Source organism: Lycorma delicatula, chromosome 12, assembly GCF_047948215.1.
Source record: "Lycorma delicatula isolate Av1 chromosome 12, ASM4794821v1, whole genome shotgun sequence".
Classification (NCBI taxonomy): domain Eukaryota; kingdom Metazoa; phylum Arthropoda; class Insecta; order Hemiptera; family Fulgoridae; genus Lycorma; species Lycorma delicatula.
Genome location: NC_134466.1, coordinates 69,259,480 through 69,285,471, shown reverse-complemented (window position 1 = coordinate 69,285,471; position 25,992 = coordinate 69,259,480). Strand labels below are relative to the sequence as shown.

General features: G+C 32.7%; 1 protein-coding gene across 4 annotated transcripts in view; it reads left to right on the top strand.

The window, feature by feature from the left end:
• LOC142333419 (very long chain fatty acid elongase 7-like) overlaps window positions 1-25,992 on the top strand; it is a 115,040-nt gene that overhangs the window by 22,214 nt on the left and 66,834 nt on the right. For 2 of the 4 annotated variants that reach the window (XM_075380479.1, XM_075380480.1), the window contains exon 1: window positions 6,447-6,677. The exons of the other annotated variants lie outside the window; for them this stretch is intronic. The gene's annotated coding sequence lies outside the window, so the exon portion shown is untranslated. Of the gene's footprint in view, window positions 1-6,446; window positions 6,678-25,992 lie in introns of those variants that run through there. 4 annotated transcript variants of the gene reach the window in all.

The window sequence follows — 25,992 nt, the reverse complement described above, 5'->3', positions numbered from 1 at the left end:
CAATTATTAATTCAACAATCTTACATGATATATTAGAATAGAGTAAAAGCCCCTTTATTATTCGTATTACTAGATCAGTATTGTTCGAATCTTCGTGAGTTGCTGATTAACAAAAGTTTTAGATTTCTGGTGTGTCGTATAAACAAAAGTTAATAACAATTAAACTATTCGGTTTAGTGAACTCCTGTATACCGGTTAGAAATGTTAATTTCGACCGTACGGTGTAAAATATTCAGTTTTTATTATTGGATTATTTGGTGAATAATCAAAAATGAAAAAGAAATAATCATACTGGAAAAAGAAAGATAACATTAAGAAATCTAAAAAAAAAAAACAAGAAGATGAATATGAAGAGGAAAAAATGTTAGAAACAACGGAAAAATAAAAAAAAGAGAAGGTGATAAATATAAAAAGGAAGAAAATGTTAAAAACCAAAGAAAGAATAAACAGGAAGAAAATTTTGCAAAGAAAAATAAACAGGAGGAAAACGTTGCAAACAAAGAAAGAACAAAAACATTAAGAGATGATGATAATTATAAAGAGGAAGAAAATATTAAAACTAAAGAAAGAATAGAAAAATTAAAAGATGATGATAAATATTAAAAGGAAGAAAACGTTAACACCAAGGAAAGAATAAAAAGATTAAGAGAAGATGACGAATATAAACACAAATTAAGATAAGAAGAATTAGATCAAAGCAGAGAGATTAAATGATCGGCAAGAAAAAACAAATTAACGAAATGATGATAAATTCCGACTTAGGGAGAATAGTCCGACAATATCTGAGTAGTACTGAACTAAAAGTTAAGAATTTTTTGCAATTTATTATAGATTGGACATGTATGTCGTCTCAGTGTTGTTCAGAAGAACAGCACTGATCTATTTTTCAGTCATTCTGTAGTTAACTTTAACGTAGATAAAATTTAACAAAAAATCTATAATAATTAAATAAAAACAAACAGAAATTAAACTAGAGAATCCAAAAATAATTCGATTCTAAATTATAATTTTCAATTAACATTAAATAATCTGATGTTTCACCAAATCAATTACATATGCACATATATTCTTGGAGGAAGGAATGAACGAATACGGAATGAAAATAAATACAGAATAAACTAAAGCGACAGAGGTAAACAACAAAGAGAATTTAACGGTAAGGACAAGTAAAAAATTACAGATATTCAGGACAGGAAGGCTAACGATAACAAAGGGAAACCTTCAGTAAGAAAGTCTGGATTTCAAGGAGTTAAGAAAGAGATTAGCCGAACGCTATATATGTAGTGTCTTGTTGTATGAAATTGAAGCGTGGACGATAAGGAAGAGAGAGAAGAACCGGATCGAGGCATTTGAGATGTGGATATGGAGAAAGGTTGATAAAGTAAGATGGACGAGTGAACTGAAGAGTCCAACAAAGTTGGACTCTCAAACATTTTTGAGCTTTAAAAATAACCAATAATAATCGCAGATCGTATCTACCTAACCCACCAAGTTGGAATGGAATGGAATGCAAAGTTGGCAGGAGTCTATTACTCCCTACTTTATCGCAGAACCTGGACAGAGTCCCTTGCTACTGGATCATTCTAATTGGGCTTGTTTTTTTTTAAAGGGTTAATTTTAAATAGCGGGTCTAATTTTTACAAGTTTTGTTTATTATTATTTAGTGTTTTAAGGACGGATTTAATTGCATTCCAATTCCGTTGTTAAACCAGCGTTATCGAACCCATTTTACGGGCCGACCGCGGAAGGCTAGGCTTATAAAGCCTGTCCTCCCGACGTAATTCCCCTTCAGACCGTCCACTGAAGTCCTTTCGGTGCTAACTCTTTAATAGGCTAGCAGGAATACGCCACAACGGGGCACTACCTGTGAGGAGGGAGCAATGCGTCCCCTTTTCCGGAGGAGTCGCAATTGCTGGGTTATTTTATCTTATTGTAAGTTTTGAAAAGGAGAGGATGTTTAGAAGCTCTTCATCCGTTTCTGGTATGGCTGCCCTTCAGGACGCATCTCTGCTGGGCTCTGTTCCGGACTCCAGTCCGTGATGTTGAGACGAGTGGCTGGTCTTCCTTCTTCTTCATCTTCATCTTCTCCCTCTTCTTCTTCCGAAGACCTCTTCGTTCTTCTTTGGCCTGCACTTTCCAAGAATTGGTAGTAACCGAAGTTACATACCATTAACCTTGAAATTCCCGAGGCCCCGAAGGGCTGAACGGGGGAAAGTGCAGGTTTCTTCGTTCTTCTGTGCTGTCAGTGGCTGCTGGGCAGGTGGCTGCTGGGCTTGCGACTGCTGGGCTGATGGCTGCTGGGCTCGTTCCCTCTTTCTTCTTTCTTGAATGGAAAGGAAGGTAATAGGGAACTTACAAATGGTGATACCTATTCGCGATCGCGGTTTTGGGGCGGCGATTTTGTGGAAAGAAGCAAACAGTAATTATTCACTCCACGTAATTATTAACCTTCAGACACACGTGTGTCTGAGAAGGGGTTGGGGGGACCGCGTGGCCGCAGTGAAGAAACCATTTGTTTTTGTGGTGGCTGTTGTTGGTATCTGCAACAAAAGAAGCAGAACACACACACGAAAAAAAAAAAAAAAAAAAAAAATTTAATTTTTACTTTTCTTTCAGCTGGCAGGATGAGACGGCACGTCGAGTCGTTCCACATCCACGTTTCTCCCGTTTCTGAAACAAGAGAAACAGAACAAAACACACGCGGAAAAAAAAAATTTAAATTTAGACCGCGTTTTTGTTGTATGCGCGGCTTACCGTATTTGAAGTCTTCAAACTATATAACTCGCGAAAAACTATTCACTCGCGACCCCGGAAACGCGTCTGACGCACTATTCCGTTTATGGCTCATGCGATATGGAGGCCCCTAAGCCTAGTTTGTCGATTTTCGGCTACCGCACCGCACCATCACGGTGGTTCGTCCAGTACGGCGTGAGGCCGCTTCCTTACAACTGTCGGAGTTGGGTCCTCTCTGCAGATGTCCCGAAGATGACTGTGTTCGGACACAGCCGCTCTCCCGAACAGTCTGCGCGCCTGCGCCATCCCCACCTCGGACACGGATTGAAATCTCGCATCAGATCGGAGAGTGGCCACCAAGTTGGTCTAGTGGTGAACGCGTCTTCCCAAATCAGATGATTTGGAAGACGAGAGTTCCAGCGTCAAGTCCTAGTAAAGGCAGTTACTTTTACGCAAAAATATGAATACTAAATCGTGGATACCGGTATTATTTGGTGGTTAGGTTTTAATTAACCACACATCTCAAGAATGGTCGTACTGAGACTGTACAAGACTACACTTCACTTACACTGATACATTTCATCCTCCGAAGTAATACCTGAACGGTAATTCCCGGAGGCTAAAATGGAAAATTAAAGATAGTATCTACCTATAAGTAATAATAATATTTGGAAATGTTTGAAATAATTGAAATAATTCTTATACTTGAACTAATATACTGATCTCTTTGTAAACAAGTAAAAACACGTGCTTCCGGTCGTATTGCGATCAAAAACGTCAACTTACGTCGTTAATAAATCCAAAGGATTCTTATTTTAAAAATTACATTTTTATTAATCGTGTTATATTTTTCCGGATGAGTTTGCCGATTTTCGTGGCGGAGTGGTAGCGTCTCGGCCTTTCATCCGGAATTCCCGGGTTGGCATCCCGGTTAGGCAAGGTATTTTTCATACGCTAAAAATACTTCTATTTCATACTTCTATTTGGGGTGATGGACGATTGCAGTTGAGCCCGTAAAAAAAACCCGATGATTTGAAATCGTGTAAAATAACGGTAAAATTCTTATTTTTTCCCCCCAATAAGTTTTCTGTTAACCTATACAATTTTATTTCAGTAAGAAGGTTTCTTTTTATAATACTTAGAGAGAAATACAAAAAAAAAAAATTCTGCTTATTATCTTATTCGACATTTACACCCTTTGATAATTTGAAAAAAAGAAGAGATTATATGCATTGTAAAGAAGGGAAAAACTGTAAAAAATCATGTAATATAATATTCCTGTATTATATATACTATATTTAATTTTTTTTTTGTCTTCAGTCATTTGACTGGTTTGATGCAGCACTCCAAGATTCCCTATCTAGTGCTAGTCGTTTCATTTCAGTATACCCTCTACATCCTACATCCCTAACAATTTGTTTTACATATTCCAAACGTGGCCTGCCTACACAATTTTTCCCTTCTACCTGTCCTTCCAATATTAAAGCGACTATTCCAGGATGCCTTAGTATGTGGCCTATAAGTCTGTCTCTTCTTTTAACTATATCTTTCCAAACGCTTCTTTCTTCATCTATTTGCCACAATACCTCTTCATTTGTCACTTTATCCATCCATCTGATTTTTAACATTCTCCTATAGCACCGCATTTCAAAAGCTTATAATATTTTCTTCTCAGATACTCCGATCGCCCAAGTTTCACTTCCATATAAAGCGACGCTCCAAACATACACTTTCAAAAATCTTTACTTGACATTTAAATTAATTTTTGATGTAAACAAATTATATTTCTTACCGAAGGCTCGTTTAGCTTGTGCTATTCGGCATTTTATATCGCTCCTGCTTCGTCCATCTTTAGTAATTCTACTTCCCAAATAACAAAATTCTTATACCTCCATAATCTTTTCTCCTCCTATTTTCACTTTCAGCGGTCCATCTTTGTTATTTCTACTACATTTCATTACTTTTGTTTGTTCTTGTTTATTTTCACGCGATAGTTCTTGCGTAGGACTTCATCCATGCCGTTCATTGTTTCTTCTAAATCCTTTTTACTTTCGGCTAGAATTACTATATCATCAGCAAATCGTAGCGTCTTTATCTTTTCTCCTTGTACTGTTACTCCGAATCTAAGTTGTTCTTTAATATCACTAACTGCTAGTTCCGTGAAAAGATTAAAAAGTAACGGAGACAGGGAATATCCTTGTCGGACTTCATTTCTTATTACGACTTCTTTCTTATGTTCTTCAATTGTTACTGTTGCTGTTTGGTTCCTGTACATTTTAGCAATTGTTCTTCTATCTTTGTATTTGAACCCTAATTTTTTTTAAATGCTATACATTTTATTCCAGTCTACGTTATCGAATGCCTTTTCTAGGTCTATAAACGTCAAGTATGTCGGTTTGTTTTTCTTTAATTTTCCTTCTACTATTAATCTGAGGCCTAAAATTGCTTCCCTTGTCCCTATACTTTTCCTGAAACCAAATATTGGTCTTCTCCTAACACTTCTTCCACTCTCCTCTCAATTCTTCTGTATAAAATTCTAGTTAAGATTTTTGATGCGTGACTAGTTAAACTAATTGTTCTGTATTCTTCACATTTATATGTTCCTGCTTTCTTTAGTATCATTACTATAACACTTTTTTTGAAGTCTGACGGAAATTCCCCTTTTTCATAAATATTACACACCAGTTTGTATAATCTATCAATCGCTTCCTTACCTGCACTGCGCAGTAATTCTACAGGTATTCCGTCTATTCCAGGAGCCTTTCTACCATTTAAATATTTTAATGCTGTCTTAAATTGAGATCTCAGTATTGTTTTTCCCATTTCATCCTCCTCAACTTCCTTTTCTTCCTCTATAACACCATTTTCTAATTCATTTCCTCCGTATAACTCTTCAATATATTCCACCCATCTATCGACTTTACCTTTCGTATTATATATTGGTTAATTAGTATTGTGTACCTGAAAAGATAATATTAGGAATAACTGTTATTTTTAGCGGGAGTTAGCATTTATCGCTATGTTCAGAAATATTTAATTGCATTTACATTTATAAATATAAATATTTACGTATAATTCACCTACGAGATGTAATAATAACGGTCAGTTTTTTTCATTAATAGAATTATTAATTTTCTTACTTATGAAAACGAACAAATCTTTATTTAAAAAGTAACTTTTCTTGAATGAAATAGTTTTTATTTTTTTTAAAAATGGCAGACTATTGTAAGTTCGATCGGATGAAAATCGAGCAAATCTGGCAACTGCTATGAAAAAGGTTAGGAGCAACTAATTAGGTCCGATATTTTTCAATATTTTCTAGACGTTTCACAAGGGTGTAAATTCGTATAAGATTAAAACGAAGGGTATTTTTCTTTTGTTACCCTTAGATTTTTTTTTTAAGAAAAAACTTCAGTAGATAATAAATTAAATCGCTTGGTTAGTAGAAAACGGATTATGGAATAAGATAAGCCGTATATTTTTACTATTATTGTGGTGGTGTAAGCTAAATTTCGTTTTGGTAGTTTTACTTTAAAAAAGCGTGTTGAAGATATATATTCGTGTATTTATATAGATATAAACTCAACCGGAACAATAGAGACATTTATTTGTATATGTTGGTTACAATGGAGCCTCACACTGCACGATACAATAGAATCGGCACATTCTATATAATTTCTCAACCTGGCATTACAATAGGTTAATTATTTCCTAGCTACGTTTCAATGTATTATGATCGTTCAGCTGAGTTATACGGTAATTATACAGTGACATTCGCATCGAAGTGCATTAACTTATTAAAAATATTTTTTTTTTTTTTTTTAATCCAAAATAAAAATTAATTATTATACTAATTATTTGGAAGTTAAGATAAAAGTAAAACAAAAAAAAAAATATTTAGAAATTTCAGTTTTAATACACAACAGATATTTTCTCAATAAAAAGTAAGTAATTCTTTTAAATTCGTTTCAATTTTTATAAAATAATTAATTTGTAAATTAATTATTCTAACAAAAATTTTTCACGCATCATTATAATAATTACAGTAAACAGTGTCATACGATAGCAATTAAGTACTTATTCGGAATCCGACAGTCAATTTTTCCATTTTTGTTTGATTTTTTAATTTGAAATATTTTATTTATTTTTAAATAAATAGATTTATTTATTTTTTTATTTTTCAATTATTTTCACCGAACTTTAACCTACGCTCGCTTCGTTCGCCGACCCTGTCTAGTGAGTTAAGGTTAGCAAGCGTAGGTTAAGTTTGGTTAAATTATATTAATAATTTGTTTGCAAAATACCCATCGACTTGGAAGAAATGAAGAAAACGTACGCTAGTATACTTTAAAAAGGATTGAGAAAAGTGGCTATCGGAATTCGATAAAGAACCGCAATTTATATTATTTTGTAACAGTAATGGAAGTAATTTTAAATAAACATCGACTCCAGCAAATCCAGTTTTATTTGTACGATTATAACTTCGATTAAAAAATATAAATTTGGATAACCTCTATAATATTAGGTAAGAAAGAAGAGATTGTATTAAAGAGCTTTAGGTTTTAAAAAAAATAGTTAAATCTTGATGGAAAAAGTTTGTTATTAACGCGTTAGTTTTGAAGGGAAACTGTAGGAATTCGAGGGAATTATGGGTAAAATATTTCCCGTTTTACATCTGTTTTCAAACCATTACAACTCAACGGTTTTGTTCAGATATCACGTAAAAAAATTAATAATTTTGAAGTAAGTAAATCAAAAAGCATTTTTTTGTAAGATCTGTTCTATTAATTAAAATGGTACTGTTTTTTTTTTATTGCCTCAAGTATATAATTAAATAAGAAGGCTGTTGTTAATTGTACTTACATAGTTTTAATAATTTGTTAAAAGAAGGATATAAAAGGAGGAAAAAATAGAATTTCCATTAACTATGTGTTTGCGACGCCTGCTCCTGTCAATGTGTTACTCATTTTACAGAACAATACAGAGGAACAGCTGTGCGGTTAAAAATTATTTATATTAATATAAATTAAATGAATAAAAATAAACGAATTTCGATAACCGAAATTTCCGGTAGTAAAGTATGTTTCAGTCATTAACTCCAAACAGTGTAATCGATGCAAATGCAAATACGTTAAATTATTTTTATTATTGTGAGAAGCCAAATTCTGTTATAATATCATTAAGATAACAAAATAGTACAGCCGCATCGATAGTTAAGATTATACAACTTGCAATTTTTATATTAAAAACAAATTATCAATTATATCTATTCCTAATTTAAACAAGGTTTATCATGGATACTGTAAGTAAATAAATCAAATTATAACTCCAGTAGTTTTTAAGATATCCGACGTAAAACAAAATTCGATGTCTAAAAACTAAATTTTTTTTAGGTTTGTAGTAAAATAGCTTTGCTAAATGGGTAATATGTAGTAAATTAGCAGAAAATCGTGTAGAAAATTTAATTCTGAGAAAATTAATGTAAATACAGCCGGTAAAAAGTAATTAATTTTTTTTTAAATCGGTATTTTATTGAAACAAAATAGAAGAAAACAGAGAGCAAATCGCATTATTCTTTCTGTACGTAATAACACATTGTTCTTAATATATAGGGAAAAAAATAAAAAAAGGGAAATTATTCCTCTATAATTTCCCTTTTTTTAGGGAACAGAATAAAAAACCCAGTTACAATAATTGTTCGAAATTCCCTCCTACACAATGTACACATCACTATTCCGACGTAAAATATTCCCGGTGGGTTTACGTATCATCTCAGGATCGTTTCGTATATTCAATTGCGTTTCGTATTTTAATGAGTAACTTCTTTAGCATTAGTTTTTTGTCGGTATACTGTTTTTTTTCACACGAAAAATTGAAGTAATCTAGAGTGGCGTTAAGTCAGGTGATGATACCGGCTAATAGATCATCCACCAAGCTATTGTATTACACCGAATTTTTTGTTTTATGTCGGATATCTTAAAAACTACTGGAGTTCTGGGACCTATTTTATCCTATTTTCCCACTAAAATTACGCTTGAAACCACAAAATTTATTCCTTCATTTGGGTCACAAAAATTACAGTAGAGCTTCTTTACAGTAGCTGAAATCCGGGTGAAATCTTTCCCCAGCCGTAACTGGAAAACACGCGTTTCTAGACATATTTTTATATGAACTTTTTTCATTATTTCCATCAGTAGAATATGTCCTGAAAGTTTCTCAGTTTCTTCATGGGACACACATGTGTGTGTGTACATATATATATATATATATATATGTGTATGCGCGCGCGTGCGCGTGTTACTGATTGAGTAAGTAAATATCAAACAACTATTCTTCGTCAACAGTAGAGGGTCAATAAAAATATTATTTTGAAAACAACTATTTAGAACGTGTGTAAAATAAGTTCATTTTGTAGATTTCATAATGTAAACAGGTTTTTCTGATCACCTTAATTCTTTCATATAGAAAAAAACATACAAACCGAAAGCAGAAATACAAAAAATGAATTAAATGGGGACATGAAACAAGCTGTTCTCTTTAATATTTACATATATTAAATAGTTTAATTCTAAAGGTCTTCGACTAAACGCAATTAAGATTAAAATATTACAAACACTAAGAGGTAAACAATGGAATACCGGTTTTAGACGACTAGGTTAATCGTGAAAGTACGATTAAATTTCTAATTGTCATCGATTGAGGTTCATTTGATTGAATACACAGCAAGTATTCCCAAAAGAGTATATTATGTCTTCTTTATCCTCTCTCTCTCTCTCTCTGAAGGAAATTCTGCTTATCTTCCACCAATAAAAACTAATTTTTCGGGCAATATTTAATAAAAGGTCACCTCAATTCTTTAACCCACCATTTTTTTAGAGCCATTATTTTTTAGTTCCATCCCTTTACACAGATATATAAATTCCCAGGGTGACCTGGGAGATGTTAGCTAAATTTAGGAGCTGATTCAGTACATCAAAAATAAACGAAAAGTCTCATTTTTACCTCTGTTCATCATCTTGTTTATTCTCAATAAAGATTTATATCTTACGAACGGATTATTTTAATGAAATCTTGTAAACGTACACCCGACAAAAATTTTTTAGTTAATAAATAATCTCGAAAATTTTAAATAGAGACCATTTAAATATTTTAAAGATAAATATTATTATTATTGAAATATTTCTCTTAAGATAAAATATTAAACCTTTTATTTTGAACAAAATTTCGCCTCATTTCTTTAAAGCGATTGATAAAAATCCGAGGGGAAATATGACTGAGACTGTCAAAGTGAAAATTTTTTTTACGGCTGTTCTATAATATTATTAGTTTTTTGTCTTCAGTCATGTGACTGGTTTGATGCAGCTCTTCAAGATTCCCTATCTAGTGCCAGTCGTTTCATTTCTATATACCCCCACATCCATACATCCCTAATAATTTGTTTCATATTCAAAACGTTGCCTGCCTGCACAATTTTTCCCTTCTATCTGTCCCTCCAATATTAAAGCGACTATTCCAGGATGCCTTAATATATGGCCTATAAGTCTGCTTCTTCTTTTAACTATATTTTTCGAAATGCTTCTTTCTTCATCGATTTACCGCAACATCTCTTCATTTCTCACTTTATCCACCCATTTGATTTTTTAACATTTTCCTATAGCACCGCATTTCAATCGTTTCTTTTTAGGTACTCCGATCGTCGAAGTTTCACTTCCATATAAAGCTACGTTCCAAATGTATACTTTGAAAATTTTTTTTCTGACCTTTAAATTAATTTTTGATGTAAACAATTTATATTTCTGACTGAAAGCTCGTTTCACCTGTGCCATTCGGCATTTTATATCGCTCCTGCTTCGTCCATCTTTAATAATTCTACTTCTCAAATAACAAAATTCTTCTACTTCCGTAATCTTTTCTCTTCCTATTTTTATATTTAGTGTTCCATCTACATTATTATTTCTACTACATTTCATTTCATTATATTCTATTACATTTCATATATAATATTAGTTCATGAAATGAAAAAAGAATTTTTACCTTATTTATTACTTTCCCGACTATATAGACAGTTAGATAGAAAGTATTGCAATCGGTCTGATTTGGGCATATGTGGTTTTCACCGGATGTTGACGTTTTGACATCTAAGGAAACCGGATGGAAATTTTCCATTCGGATTTTAATGTTCGTATGCACGTATGTGTATGTTCGGTGTTGGTCTCTAAATCACCTTATATCTCCAGAACTACTTTTGACCAAACTTGGTCAAATTACTTCTACAACTGAGGCATTGATGCCGTTAAATTTCAACTTAAAAAATCAAGATGGTGAGCCGTAGAAACAAGGTCACCAACTCTTACCATCCGACAAATATTTTGTTGCATCAAAATCATATGAGGCAGCATGTAACGTATAATTTTTTATAGAACGAGATTTATTAAGAGATTCCCAAATATTATTGAAGGAAAATCTTTTGTTGTATAAAAATATGAAAATCTTTCGGTTTTATCCTTCATGTTCTGATTAAAATTATTCCTAAGAATTGTATTAAATTTAATAAATACAAACGTAAAAGGAATATTTCGATCGTGACCGACCGGTTCCATCAGTTTACGTCAAATTTATTTTAAACACGAGTCGTGATCATGATTACAACTTACATGTATTGCGTCTTAAGTAAAATATTATTAGAAGTAATAATTTTAATTTTTTTTTTAAACTCTGTAACCTGTTTGACAGGTTGAGATCGTCCGTTAAAAAAAAAATCAGTCTTTCTAAAAAATAAAACAAATTATTCTTTCAATGCGATTACATTAATTTCAGAGATTCAACATTACATCTAATTATGAGGTAAAAATAAGATTCCATAAAATAATGAAACATATAAAAATCCTAAAAAAAAATAAAAAACCCAATTAAAACTTAGTAATTTCTATTAATTTATGAGGTACAAAGAGAGATAAAATGATTTTTTCCTACATTTTTTCTTGTTTTTTATTTTTAAACATGAATCTTACTAGAAGAATCTGGGAAAATTCACACGAAAAATTATAATAGTAATAATTACGTTTAAAATGTTTTTTTTTTAATTTTTTTTAATTTTAAAATGAATTTATAAAACTTTTTTAAATATCATCAATAAATGCAGTTAATATACTAAATATGATAAGATTGTATATTAATTATGTTTTGATCACAGTAGTATTAATTTTAATAAATAAATAAAAAGTATAACCCCCGTTAATATTTGAAAATAATGAATGGAATAAATAATGATACGACTATCTGAAGATTATAAGTAGATTTATTATGAATTTTCCCAAACCGGTTAGGAATTTATAATATTTTTTTTTTTTTTGTCTTCAGTCATTTGACTGGTTTGATGCAGCTCTCCAAGATTCCCTATCTAGTCGTTTCATTTCAGTATACCCTCTACATCCTACATCCCCAACAATTTGTTTTACATACTCCAAACGTGGCCTGCCTACACAATTTTTCCCTTCTACCTGTCCTTCTAATATTAAAGCGACTATTCCAGGAAGCCTTAGTATGTGGCCTATAAGTCTGTCTCTTCTTTTAACTATATTTTTCCAAACGCTTCTTTCTTCGTCTATTTGCCGCAATACCTCTTATTTTGTCACTTTATCCACCCGTCTGATTTTTAACATTCTCCTATAGCACCGCATTTCAAAAGCTTCTAATCTTTTCTTCTCAGATACTCCGATCGTCCAAGTTTCACTTCCATATAAAGCGACACTCCAAACATACACTTTCAAAAATCTTTTCCTGAGATTTAAATTAATTTTTGATGTAAACAAATTATATTTCTTACTGAAGGCTCGTTTAGCTTGTGCTATTCGGCAATTTATATCGCTCCTGCTTCGTCCATCTTTAGTAATTCTACCTTCCCAAATAACAAAATTCTTCTACCTCCATTATCTTTTCTCCTCGTATTTTCACATTCAGCGGTCCATCTTTGTTATTTCTACTGCATTCATTTCTTTCGTTTTGTTCTTGTTTATTTTCATGCGATAGTTCTTGCGTAGGACTTCATCCATGTCGTTCATTGTTTCTTCTAAATCCTTTTTACTCTCGGCTAGAATTACTATATCATCAGCAAATCGTAGCATCTTTATCTTTTCACCTTGTACTGTTACTCCGAATCTAAATTGTTCTTTAACATCATTAACTGCTAGTTCCATGTAAAGATTAAAAAGTAACGGAGATAGAGAACATCCTTGTCGGACTCCCTTTCTTATTACGGCTTCTTTCTTATGTTCTTCAATTGTTATTGTTGCTGTTTGGTTCCTGTACATGTTTATGTTTTAAATAAATTGGCGGGAAGACTTTTCAAATGGTCAGACAATTTATTAAAAACTGCAACGGAAGCATAAAAGCATAAAGCTCTTTGTCATAAGCTGATTTGTTCAGTTATACCAAAACAGACCGGTTTTCTGGTTCGATAAAGGTGGATATTGTAATTTTTTTTTTGAACTATAAGTGATCGTTCATTTTAGCAAAGATTGTACATTCATAACATACACACGATTAATACGTCTACATGATTAATACAAATACGCAACAGGATAATGATCTGACAGCTATTTTTGTATTTTAAAAACGTTTTGAGAGTCCCCAAAGAGATGACGTTACACTTCATACGCGAATGTATTTATTTATAAGCAAACTAAATATTTAATAATGACTACAAACTTAGTGGTTTGTTGGTTTATTAAGGCGCTTCAGAGGAAAATGATCTATTTATATAACATCTAATACTCGACACATTTTGAAGCATATAAAACACACTACAATGGTACGTACTTAATGAACAGATAAAATTCAAATCGCACACTTTTTTCCAACGTATTCGTAGTAAACGTAGTCCTAATTAAAAAACAAAGTATAAAAGCAGTAAAATTAGCTGGCTCTAGTGTAAATACTGTTAAAGAACAATTTAGATTAAGAGTAACAGTACAAGGTGAAAAGATAAAGATGCTACGATTTGCCGATGATATAGTAATTCTAGCCGAGAGTAAAAAGGATTTAGAAGAAAGAATGAACGACATGGATGAAGTCCTACGCAAGAACTATCGCGTGAAAATAAACAAGAACAAAACGAAAGTAATGAATGCAGTAGAAATAACAAAGATGGACCACTGAATGTGAAAATACGAGGAGAAAAGATAATGGAGGTAGAAGAATTTTGTTATTTGGGAAGGTAGAATTACTAAAGATGGACGAAGCAGGAGCGATATAAAATGCCGAATAGCACAGGTGAAACGAGCCTTCAGTCAGAAATATAATTTGTTTACATCGAAAATTAATTTAAACGTCAGGAAAAGATTTTTGAAAGTGTATGTTTGGAGTGTCGCTTTATATGGAAGTGAAACTTGGACGATCGGAGTATCTGAGAAGAAAAGATTAGAAGCTTTTGAAATGCGGTGCTATAGGAGAATGTTAAAAATCAGACGGGTGGATAAAGTGACAAAATAAGAGGTATTGCGGCAAATAGACGAAGAAAGAAGCGTTTGGAAAAATATAGTTAAAGGAAGTAGACTTATATAGGTCATATATTAACGCATCCTAAAATAGTCGCTTTAATGTTGGGAGGGACAGGTAGATGGGAAAAATTATGCAGGTAGGCAACGTTTGGAATATGTAAAATAAATTGTTAGGGATGTAGGATGTACGGGATATACTGAAATGAAACGACTGGCACTAGATAAGGAATCTAGGAGAGCTGCATCAAACCAGTCAAATGACTGAAGCAAAAAAAAAGTGTAAATACTGCAGCACAGTCGTTCAGGATAGTTTCCAAGATGAAAACGTTACGAAGAAATCTTTGTTTTAATAAAATTGGTTCGGTGTGTAATTTCAAAAATGTTTAAATGTTATTAAATAAATAATAAAAACTTTAAAAATAAAGGAAAGATTTTTCACGCTTACAAATTATTTCAACACAACGAAATGTTACACGAAAAAATAGAAAATTGAATTTAAAAATATAGTTTCATTTATAAATTAAAAAATAAAATAATATAAAATAAATTGATCAGAAAGTTTTTTAAACGATTAATATTTATTAAAATTGGCAAAGTAATTTATTAAATAACGGGTTTTTCATCGTAATCTTAGCATAATAATAGACGCTCAGTAAAATGAAAATATCTGTAGAAGCAATGTACTATTATTTTTTTATTGCGAATTTTTGAATAAGTTATTGTAACGATGTCATCATTATACGTATGAAGAGGGCCTGAACCTCAGCTGTAATATGAAAAGAGAGCGATAGCGACCGGATTCGCTATCGCTGATTTGTACCTTTTCATTGACACCAGACTAGTCACGTTTTCCAGAAAGGCTTTTTTGTTTGAATATTTTATTTTTTTTTAATAAATATATATACATCAATGTAGCGTAGAAATAGATTTATTTCTGTTACAATACATAGGTTAAGGTAAATAAATCAAACTGTACGAACAAACGTTTTTCGTGAAATCGTAAACACTGTACGAATATATATAGCACAAAAGCTTTTATTTATTTAGCTAAAAATAAAATAAAAAAAATAATACTTTTGGTATTACAATAAAATATTATATGAAACGTAACAAGGAATCGAACAGAATACAAAATACGACGGCATAAGGAAGAATTAATGTTCTAAAGTTATTTTAAAAAAGCGGACATAATAAGTAAATTTTTAAATACGTACTCAAATGGCGCATAATAGGGGAAACTGATACGCTACATTTAACATCGCAATCATGTACGTGCTTGCTTGCATGGAAATAACTATATTTGGTTTTATATTCCTTGTGTCACTTCCATGATGTGTCCCTGCTGGTAATGGGATATATATATATATATATATATGAGAGAAAAAGAGAGAGAGAGTTTGTGTATCACGAAGTTTTCCCGGAACTTTCATAACCTACTCGTACAAATAATATAAAAAATGCATATAAATATATGTTCTAAAATGCTTCGTTTCCCAGTTACGCCTTGTGAAAGATTTCAGCTACCCTGCTGAAATGAGTCGAACCAAAATTTTTAGGATATTAATTAATGGTTAGTGGTTTCTTACGACCTGAAAAATCGAATGAAATGGGTCACGTATCTGCAGTAGTTTGAAAAATCTGGGGTGAAAACTAATAAATTGGGGTAAGACCCTTTTTTATGTTTGATGTACAATAACGTTTTGTTAAACGGGTAATAAACACATAAAACGAGTGAACAATTTAATTATGAACAAAATGGTATAAGTTGAATAAAACAACAAAAAAAATTACAAATATTCGAATTTTATTTAGAAACAATAGATTATTACTGCATTTGCCAAAAAAAGTAATTATTTAATGTAAACAAAAAGCAAATTCTTCTCTGGTGATGTGAAAATTTTTTAAAAACAAAATTTACTGTTAAAATTACACAACTCTACAATAAAAATAAGTAAACGAAAATTACTTAGATAATAATTTTTTTTATTCAGAAATACAATAAATTATTAGAAAAATGTTTATTTCAAAGTTGGCAATAAAATAATAATTTGTGCCCTATTTCGATTTTTCAGGACAAAAACCATAAGAAGTTGCTAATTCTGCTCCTAAATTAACGATCCCAACCCCGTAAGGGGAAGACACTCACCTTGTGACGTTACCGGTCGGCACACCACCCCCTCCGTTCCAAGCCCCGAGGGGCTTTACTGGAGGTCGTCTTTAAACCCTCTAACTGATTACATCTCACAGTCATCAGCCAGGCCTCGGTCGGAATACCACAGATGTAAATGCCTCGGCAGACATTTGTATCAGTAAAATACAAATCAAATTTCGCCTTCACGTAGGCCTCAAACAGACATCTTTACATCCAACCTAACATGATTCCCTTAAACTAACCGAAAATGCGGAAGCGCGAACCCCGAGCCTAGTCCAGATTTGACAGCACGGTTTGTGACTATGAATACCTCAGAAAATGAACAAGTTTACTGAGGCATTCATAGTCACGAACTGTGCTAAGATTACCCACCTAAAAATTTCAGTACGACCTCATTTTACCGGGGTAGCCGAAATTCGAACGAAATCTTTCAGTAGCCGTATCTCCCAAACGAAGCAAACGGACATATGTTTACACGATGAACTTTTCCTATATTTTTTTCAGCAGTAGAATAGGTCATAAAATTCCCAGGAGAACTTCGTGATATAAACTGTAATTTACGATATTGATAAGCACAGACGAATACACTGTAACGCGAGTGAAAAAATTTGGAATATTTTTTCTAAACGAACAATACTCGGGAGAGTTAGAACAATCAGTGCGCTTCGTTTCCCGGCTGCTATTTAGGTATAACATTTGTAAATAAAAAACGAATGGAAACGCGGGAATTTTTTCTATTAATTTTTATTTCTACATGATTTGTATTAAACATTTGTGTTAAACAATGATATAAGCTCGGGAGAGATTCGAACCGTTAACTTCCTTCATAAAAAGATAAGTGACGGTCTTTTATGTAATTCCTAAACACAAAGGTTTTTTTTATTTACATTTTATTCGTTTATCTGAAGATACTTCTATTTTGTTTGTAGTCATTACTCGTTGAAAGTTTAGGAAACTCGGTTGTCCGCACGGTGTGGATGGTTTACGGGTCGCGGGGTGACATGCATGCACGTTAATGCATTATTAAGGGGGAAAGCGTCTTCTTTCCTTTATTACACGACTGCCAGAAAAGGAGTGTACCATCGTTAGCGACTCAATGGCCGAATCGATTTAGTCGTATGAGCCCGCTTTGGAATACCAGATAAACGAGTCGTTTTTGACAAGTGTTTTTTTTACTCGATCGCCCAAAAAGGAGTGTAATTTATTTATGTATATTTTTACCGCAAGCTCTTTAATTATCCTATATTAAAGAACAATATTCGCGAACAATGTTTTTTATGGCAGACGTGTTCTTTAATTTTTAATATCCACCTTAAATATATTTTTTTTATTTTCATATTAGTTTTTAACGGTTTTAATTCATTATTATAACATAAAGGAACAATAGAAAGGAAATATAGATTTTGTTTTTAATTTAGTGACTGTTCCTATCGTATAATTTTACGTCAGCATCTTCTAATCGTCAAACTTTTGATGTCTCAGCGTTATTTAAAATCGCTAACACTTCATTAATGTCGGCAATTTTGTAAGCCATTTATGAAAATTATTATTATTGTTATTACGATATTTTTTAACGCATTTCTTTAAAATTATCATTTTAACTTTGTTTTTTGTTCTTTTATGAGGTTTTCCTGACGTACTGAAATTTTTATTTTCTCTCGATTCATTTGATTTTGTTATAAATTTAAACCGCCTTATGAGGCATTGCCGACCTTAGGAGACATCCCAAAAGTTCAACTACAAGAACTTCATATATTTCTAATAGTATTAAATTATTTTTTGGAAACGTTTATTATTATTATTATTACTACACATTTGCCTTGCCATTTACATATTTGCACTACTCTTCCTAATCTGCGGTTAGATCTTGACCGAGGAGTATCGAAAAAATGTGTGAATGAGAAGATAGAACAAAAAGAAATGTTTGGTGATGTTTATTAAAAGATATTGTCACAAAACGTGGAAATGAAAACGCAAAATTAACAATACCGAATGCAACAAAGAGACTGGGGCCGGTTTCTTTCTACCGACAAAGTGTCCTGTCTCCCTACACTAATTCCCTCCATTGTACGATTAGCAGTGAAAAGACTGCTTGTATTTGTTAATTATACTGTAATTTTTTGTTGATCATTTAAAGCTTTATAACTTCCTTCATATGAACGGTAATAATTCAAGGGTCGAGTAATTTATTTCCAAACAAAATTTCTTTTAACCTGTGGAAATACGTTAAGAATATAAGTTTGTTTCCATTACAAATGAATTGCAATATTTCTGATCTTTTACGTGCAGTAAAAGCGACTTTACTACTCTTTAAAATACTATCTCTCTTTAATAGAATGTATACAGAACTATTGCTACTCCCTTAAATGGATAAACTATTAGCTTTGTCACGCTAATAAACTAGAAAAAATTTAACGAGTTTAAACCTACTTCAAGATAAAACAACCACTAGAGATATCTGCCACTCTATACATATATATATTAAAAAAAAAAAAAAAAAAAAAAAAAAAAAAAAAAATATATATATAATTCAATCCTTATAATACATAAACGAACGTACCAAATTAAAATTTATTTATACGTTAATTTATCTATGTTGACACTTTCACTCTGTTAAATTACCAATCTAGAAAGTTAAAATATACCCGAATTATAATTAATTATGACTTAATTTTTACCGTTATTTTGTATTTAAATTATATCTTAAGGAGGTAACACCGATATCACTTTTGTTGTCATCGTAAAGTTTTCTCTTTCTCTTATTTGTAAAAAGGAATAAATTATAATTAACTACTCATTAATAATTTCGTGTTTGATAGGTTTTAATTAGACAGATTTCAGTGGACTCCAATGTAAACAAAACTCTTCTCGACCTTCATGTGGATAAAAATACTAATTTTATCAAATTATAAAACTTTAAAAATATTATATGCACATAATTTATGTATATACAATACATATGTACTGTATATATGCAAAATACTATGTATAAACATAATTACTGCATTTGTATATTGTAATGCATGTATACACACACACACACACACACACACACACACACACACACACACACACACACAAGAATACACATTTATTTTTAACGTAAACTTGTTTGTATGAATATTATAGTCTGTTATTGTTTACATAACGTATCTCGTTGTTGTGAGTAAATGCTTTGGTATTTTTTATACTAATCACACAGCATTTGGTTAACAAATGAAAAAACTTGTAAGAGCTGATGATACTCATATTTTTTAAAACAAAACGTGCTGGGGAATAAATAGAATAGGATAAAAAATAAAATACTTAAATTATTCGATGTCATTCTGGTATTGAAAGTATTTTCACGGAAATATAAGAAAATTAGTTCGAAAATGTAAAGAAATACACATTTCTACAACCCAGATAATCTCAATTTATAGTCGGTAATAGTTTCTTTTACAGCGTTTCTCTGAATCCACTTTACGATTTTTTTTCATAAATTTTCTTTCCATCAGCCACAATTCGACCTATCTAATATATCTGCTTCGCTTCAACGAGACACTGTTCACCAACTTCTGAGTGGTCTTCCACTTTTCCTCTTTTAATAAACGGTTTACCTCCATATTTATATCGTATTGTGGTACGAGGTTTGCAAACTTTAACGTCAAATTAAAAATTACTAAATTGTGTATGTAAACCGACCGGGTTGGTCTAGCGGTGAATGCGTCTTCCCAAATTAGCCGATTTGAAAGTCGAGAGTTCCAGCGTTCAAGTCCTAGTAAAGCCAGCTATTTTTACACGGATTTCGTGTAAATTATAAATTCCCAGATTACAGATATTGTGCCATGGGTAATGCTAATTAGTTATATAAAACCCACCGGATTGGTCTAGTGGTGAACGTGTCTTCCGAAATCAGCTGATTTGGAAGTCGAGAGTTCCAGCGTTCAAGTCCTAGTAAAGTCATTTATTTTTACACGGATTTGAATACTAGATCGTGGATACCGGTGTTCTTTGGCGGTCGGGTTTCAATTAACCACACATCTCAGGAACGGTCGAACTGAGACTGTACAAGACTACACTTCATTTACACTCATACATATCATCCTCTTAAGTATTATCGGAACGGTAATTACCGGAGGCTAAACAGGAAAAAGAAAATTTTGGATGTAGTTGTTTATTTTTAATTTGGCGTCTATTTTATAAAATCTTATACTTATAAATATACTTATAAAATAATTATAATAATTTAATACTTGAAAATAATAATAATAGAGATGTAGTCTGTTATTTTTAGCGTTGTCTAGCGAAGTTCCTACTTTGTTCCCCCAGCACTGCCTAAATACTACCGAATTACTACGGATGCAAACGAACAACAGTTCGCACAATTACACATGCACGTTTTGGGACAGACCGTTGGGTGCTGTGAGAGGTCCAGATGGACTGAATCGTCCGATGTGAGAAGTATGCAGGTAATTAGGTATATTTCCCCCGATCGGAAAATTATACAATCTCTTTCTGGAAATGGTGCTTTTCGAAATAGGTTTGTCGAATTTGTTTTGATTAATTCAGGCTTGTATCCGGAATATAGGGCCGTTGATAATGTGCGGCTACACCTTATATATCTGTCCCAAGCACGAATCTGAACGCACCAAAGTGATTTTTAATTCTGATTTTGATCTGCAAGTTAATCGGAAAACCTAAAGGGAAAAGAACATAGTTGCTGACTTCCTTAGATTCTTAGCCCTGCGAAAGATGGCTGACGGGTTTTAATGCTGTTATAGATATATAGATAGAATAACAACCCGGACGGCTAGGAATCAATCTGGACGTCGAGCTTAGATTAGCTTAGATATTTGCTTTTAGGATGACAACGGATGTGTGGTACGATGGAGCTGCAGTGCGGCAGGGTATAGGCAACGACCTCGCTCCTGAATGCAGAACAGAACGGTGAAAGAATAGGGTACATTTTCACAAGAAACCTATTAAATTTGTGTATCTGTTTATTGATTTCTAAGTAAATCGATAGGACTTTTGAGTAAACTGAATCGTAAGACAAAATTATACTTTTTGCGATCGACATTTAGTTTGAGCGCATAGTTTAATCGAGTTAGATATAGGAAGAATTTTTATTTTTTGTGTGAACCTTCGGTGTTAGAGGAAGGCGCGTGGATCGCGCTTCCGCTAATCTGTTAATTCGATAGTTAAGGGTTGTAAGTTACAGTAGGTGGTCGTAGTTGGAAGAGACCGTACGAAAGTAAGTTGTGTAAACAGACTGATCGAAATGTCTGCCGAGGCGTTTACATAGGAGTCCAAACCGATGACTGTGTTGTGTTATCCAAGTTTAAAGGGTCTAAAAGACGAATTCCGGTAAAACCTATCAGGGATAGGAAAGGAGGAGGTGATGTGAAGACCGGGATCGTCACAAAGCAGGTTTTTTTCCCTAAGAGGGTCAGGATGTTAAGGGATTTCAGATTATCTTTCAAAAGAATAAACGCGTTCACCTATTCTTAGTATTATCAGTATATTATCAGTAAATTTCAAATCATTACGATTTGGAATTGTTAACGGTCAGACGAATGCATGATTTTTGACGGAAAAATATTATTCGGAAGGTATTATCCCTGCACCGGGACGAGCTGACAACTCGGAGAATTCCGAGATAACCCTGAAAATTCGTTAAGCGAAGAAAGCATTTAGAAAAAATTTATTCGAAAAAATCGTGAAAATTATTAAAGACTACTTGTGTTCATTTCCATTTGCATAATAAATAGAAGATAAAAATAATACGAATAAATTTAAACATATTCAACCAAATGAATACAGTAGGAGGATGGGCGTGTCGATTGATTGTGCTTACGTACGTGTCTCTGAGAATTCAGAGTGATGCGGGTGACGGGAAAACGCAATTAATGCACAGTAATAGTAGGCGATTAACCAGATGATCTAAAAAAAAGCGAATCAAAACAGTATTACATGCTCTTGAAACCGGTTAACAAATAAGTCGATAAATTTTGAAGTATATAATAAAAAGAATAATTAGTAAAATATGGAAAGTAAAGAACAATTTAGATTCGGAGTAACAGTACAAGGTGAAAAGATAAAGATACTACGATTTGCTGATGATATAGTAATTCTAGCCGAGAGTAAAAAGGATTCAGAAGAAACAATGAACGGCATAGATGAAGTCCTACGCAAGAACTATCGCGTGAAAATAAACAAGAACAAAAGAAAAGTAATGAAATGTAGTAGAAATAACAAAGATGGACCGCTGAATGTGAAAATAGGAGGAGAAAAGATTATGGAGGTAGAAGAATTTTGTTATTTGGGAAGTAAAATTACTAAAGATGGACGAAGCAGGAGCGATATAAAATGCCGAATAGCACAGGCGAAAAGAGCCTTCAGTAAGAAATATAATTTATATAATCGGAGTATCTGAGAAGAAAAGATTAGAAGCTTTTGAAATGCGGTGCTATAGGAGAATGTTAAAAATCAGACGGGTGGATAAAGTGACAAATGAAGAGGTATTGCGGCAAATAGATGAAGAAAGAAGCATTTGGAAAAATATAGTTAAAAGAAGAGACAGACTTATAGGCCACATATTAAGGCATCCTGGAATAGTCGCTTTAATATTGGAAGGACAGGTAGAAGGGAAAAATTGTGTAGGCAGGCCACGTTTGGAGTATGTAAAACAAATTGTTGGGGATGTAGGATGTAGAGGGTATACTGAAATGAAACGACTAGCACTAGATAGGGAATCTTGGAGAGCTGCATCAAACCAGTCAAATGACTGAAGACAAAAAAAAAGGAAAGTAAAGTGATGAATTCTTTATAGTTTTAACATATTATAATAACTTACTTAAAATAAGTTATGTAAAAGTGAAAGTTTATCAGGAAGACGTATTTCTTTAGTTTATTTTAACGAAAAACCGTTTATTTTAATTAATAGAAAGTGTAATTTAAATAATTATTTATTTAAACTTATATAACAATAATATTTATTTAAATCTCTCAGTTTGAATTCGTGTAACACTTAGATTTTTTTTTTTTTTTTATACGCGCAATTGTGAAAATGAAATTTAAAAAAAAATAAAATTAATAAATATTTGACGGAATGAGACTTGTTTGATCAAGTATTAAATCTGGAACGTCATTAATTACTATAATCGGTTAATATCGCATTCGTTACAATTCGGCTGAATTGTAAAGAGCACTGGTCACAGCGTGAATACTCGTTACAAAACTCGTGCTCCTGGTACCGCATATCTCTCCGGTACCACGATCCTCCAGTACTTGTATTATAAAAGTAGACTACAAAACATAAGATAATGCAGTAATCCATGCGCATGTTGTTAACTAGCACGTATCATATAACGAAAATATTTTTTATCGTTTGTTAATTGTAATGACATTATTCGTCGGAAAGAATTCCGAAACTGTATGCTTAATACAAAAGTTTTACGCGATAACGTAATTATTCACTCGATATTTATAGACATCGGTTTTTATATATAATTTAGAAGAACCATCTTGGAACCGATAAGTGAGGGGTGTATAACATTTTTGTCGGGGCATAATCCATTCACGTTCTGGCTATTCCTTCTTAGTGTAATGATTTCTCTTGTTCCTGCTACCCCATTTGCCCAAGAAACAACAGAAATTGGAATAGCAGAGTCGCAAACATATTAACAAAGTAGCGACTTAAATCGTATAATATAACCCAGTACCTGTCACTATTTTCTTTCTGAATTCTTTCCAAAGAAAGATTATTATTACAGAAGAAAGAGTATTTTCGCAAACCGGATAGGCGATTAAGATGAAGGAAAAAACACAACACAGAAAGAAATTCGTTTAATTTGTGCAAAAGAACACTCTCCAAATTAATTTTTAATAAATCTACGAACACCCTCTCAGCCTTCTCCTATTGTGCTACGTGTATGACCCAATACTTCCATCATAGTGGAACTACTGTAGTCGCTAAATCATTTTCTTCGGAATAGAAATCTTGGAACGCTTCTAGGGAAGTACGAAAAAACTTACTTTAGTGTCATTCTAAAGGAGGTTCCTGTATTTTAGCTTAGAATCCAAAGCTCGACTGATTTTTTGAACGATTACAAATCGCTAACAAGGTAGTAGTTATCGGATAAGGTTAACAGGCGGAACAGCTCGCTTTAAGTACTCGCAAGAAGTAGAATGACCTTTTTAAGGTTGAATTTGCAAATTATTCCTATTATCTGTAAAATACAGAAACCTCAGTCTGACGAACAGTCTTGTGTTTCACGCCAAACCATGGGGTACGGAAAATCATATGTACAGAGAACCCTTAAGCTTAGCACCTCAAACATTTTACTCATGTCGAACAGTAAATATATGGACCCGGTTTTTTATCTGATTTTCCGATTTATAGCCGACATATATTTCTTAACGTTAGTCGATGATGTTTAAACGTCAAAACCCCACAACCATAGAAAACATTATCCGAATGATTTACACACCCCTTCCAAATTTATTTACTAGCTGCAGGGCGTGCCTAGAGCACGCCTCCGCAGCTAGGCCCTGGCAGGTGGCGTCTCCAAATGGGATTAACCATAGAAAACATTATCCGAATGATTTACACACCCCTTCCAAATTTATTTACTAGCTGCAGGGCGTGCCTAGAGCACGCCTCCGCAGCTAGGCCCTGGCAGGTGGCGTCTCCAAATGGGATTATTAGATGTCCAAGATTGATTACCTCTGGGTAAAATAATTTTTTTGGAATGATGAAAATTTATATAACGAAAGTTAAATTAGAAATTTAACTCTAGAAATTGACACTAACGAATCGGAATTTTCCGCTAGTGAGTGGTGCTTACATTTTGCTTATCGTTCTTTGTTTTATGAAGAAAAACAATCGCATAAATAAATAAAAATATGTAAAAAATAAATTTAAAAAACCCGCTCTTAAATTAAACGCACTAAAATATAAAAAATAATTTTAGGACGGTATCTAAGAATGAATTTGACAACAAGTTTTGATGGTGATAAGGTTACGTGGGAGTCATAGCTTCAAATTAAAAATTTGATGTTTTTGCCAATTTTATTGCACGCGTGATAAATGGCCTAAAGAATGGAGTGCCGGCGGCACTCCACTATGACTTTCACATAATCTTAAATATCACCATCAAAAGCTTGTTGTCAAATCCATTCTGAGATACCGTCCTAAAATTATTTTTTACCTTTTGATGCGTTTAATTTAAAAGTGGTGTTTTAAAATTTCTTTATACATGTTTTTTATTGTTCTATTTTTTAGTCCATTATTTAAGAGTAGTCTATAAGTTTTTTTTTATATTCTTTTATTTTCTACTTTTTAGTCTACATAAGTTTATACTTTAGCTGCGGTAGCGGACAGGTTTTAGTATATTCAGCGAAATATAGGATCAGTACGTTTTACGATGAGCAAGTCCAATCATCAAAACATAAGGCTGATCGATTTAATTTCTGGATAACCAAGATCCGGTCGATCAAGAGTGTACCAGATGCATTAAATAGTTAGAGCTTGACCTGCTAATTCATACGCCGTTTGAATCGTGAAAATCGGACGAGCGGTTGCCGAGATATTACGGTGGCACCCCATCGCATCCCCTTCCCCAA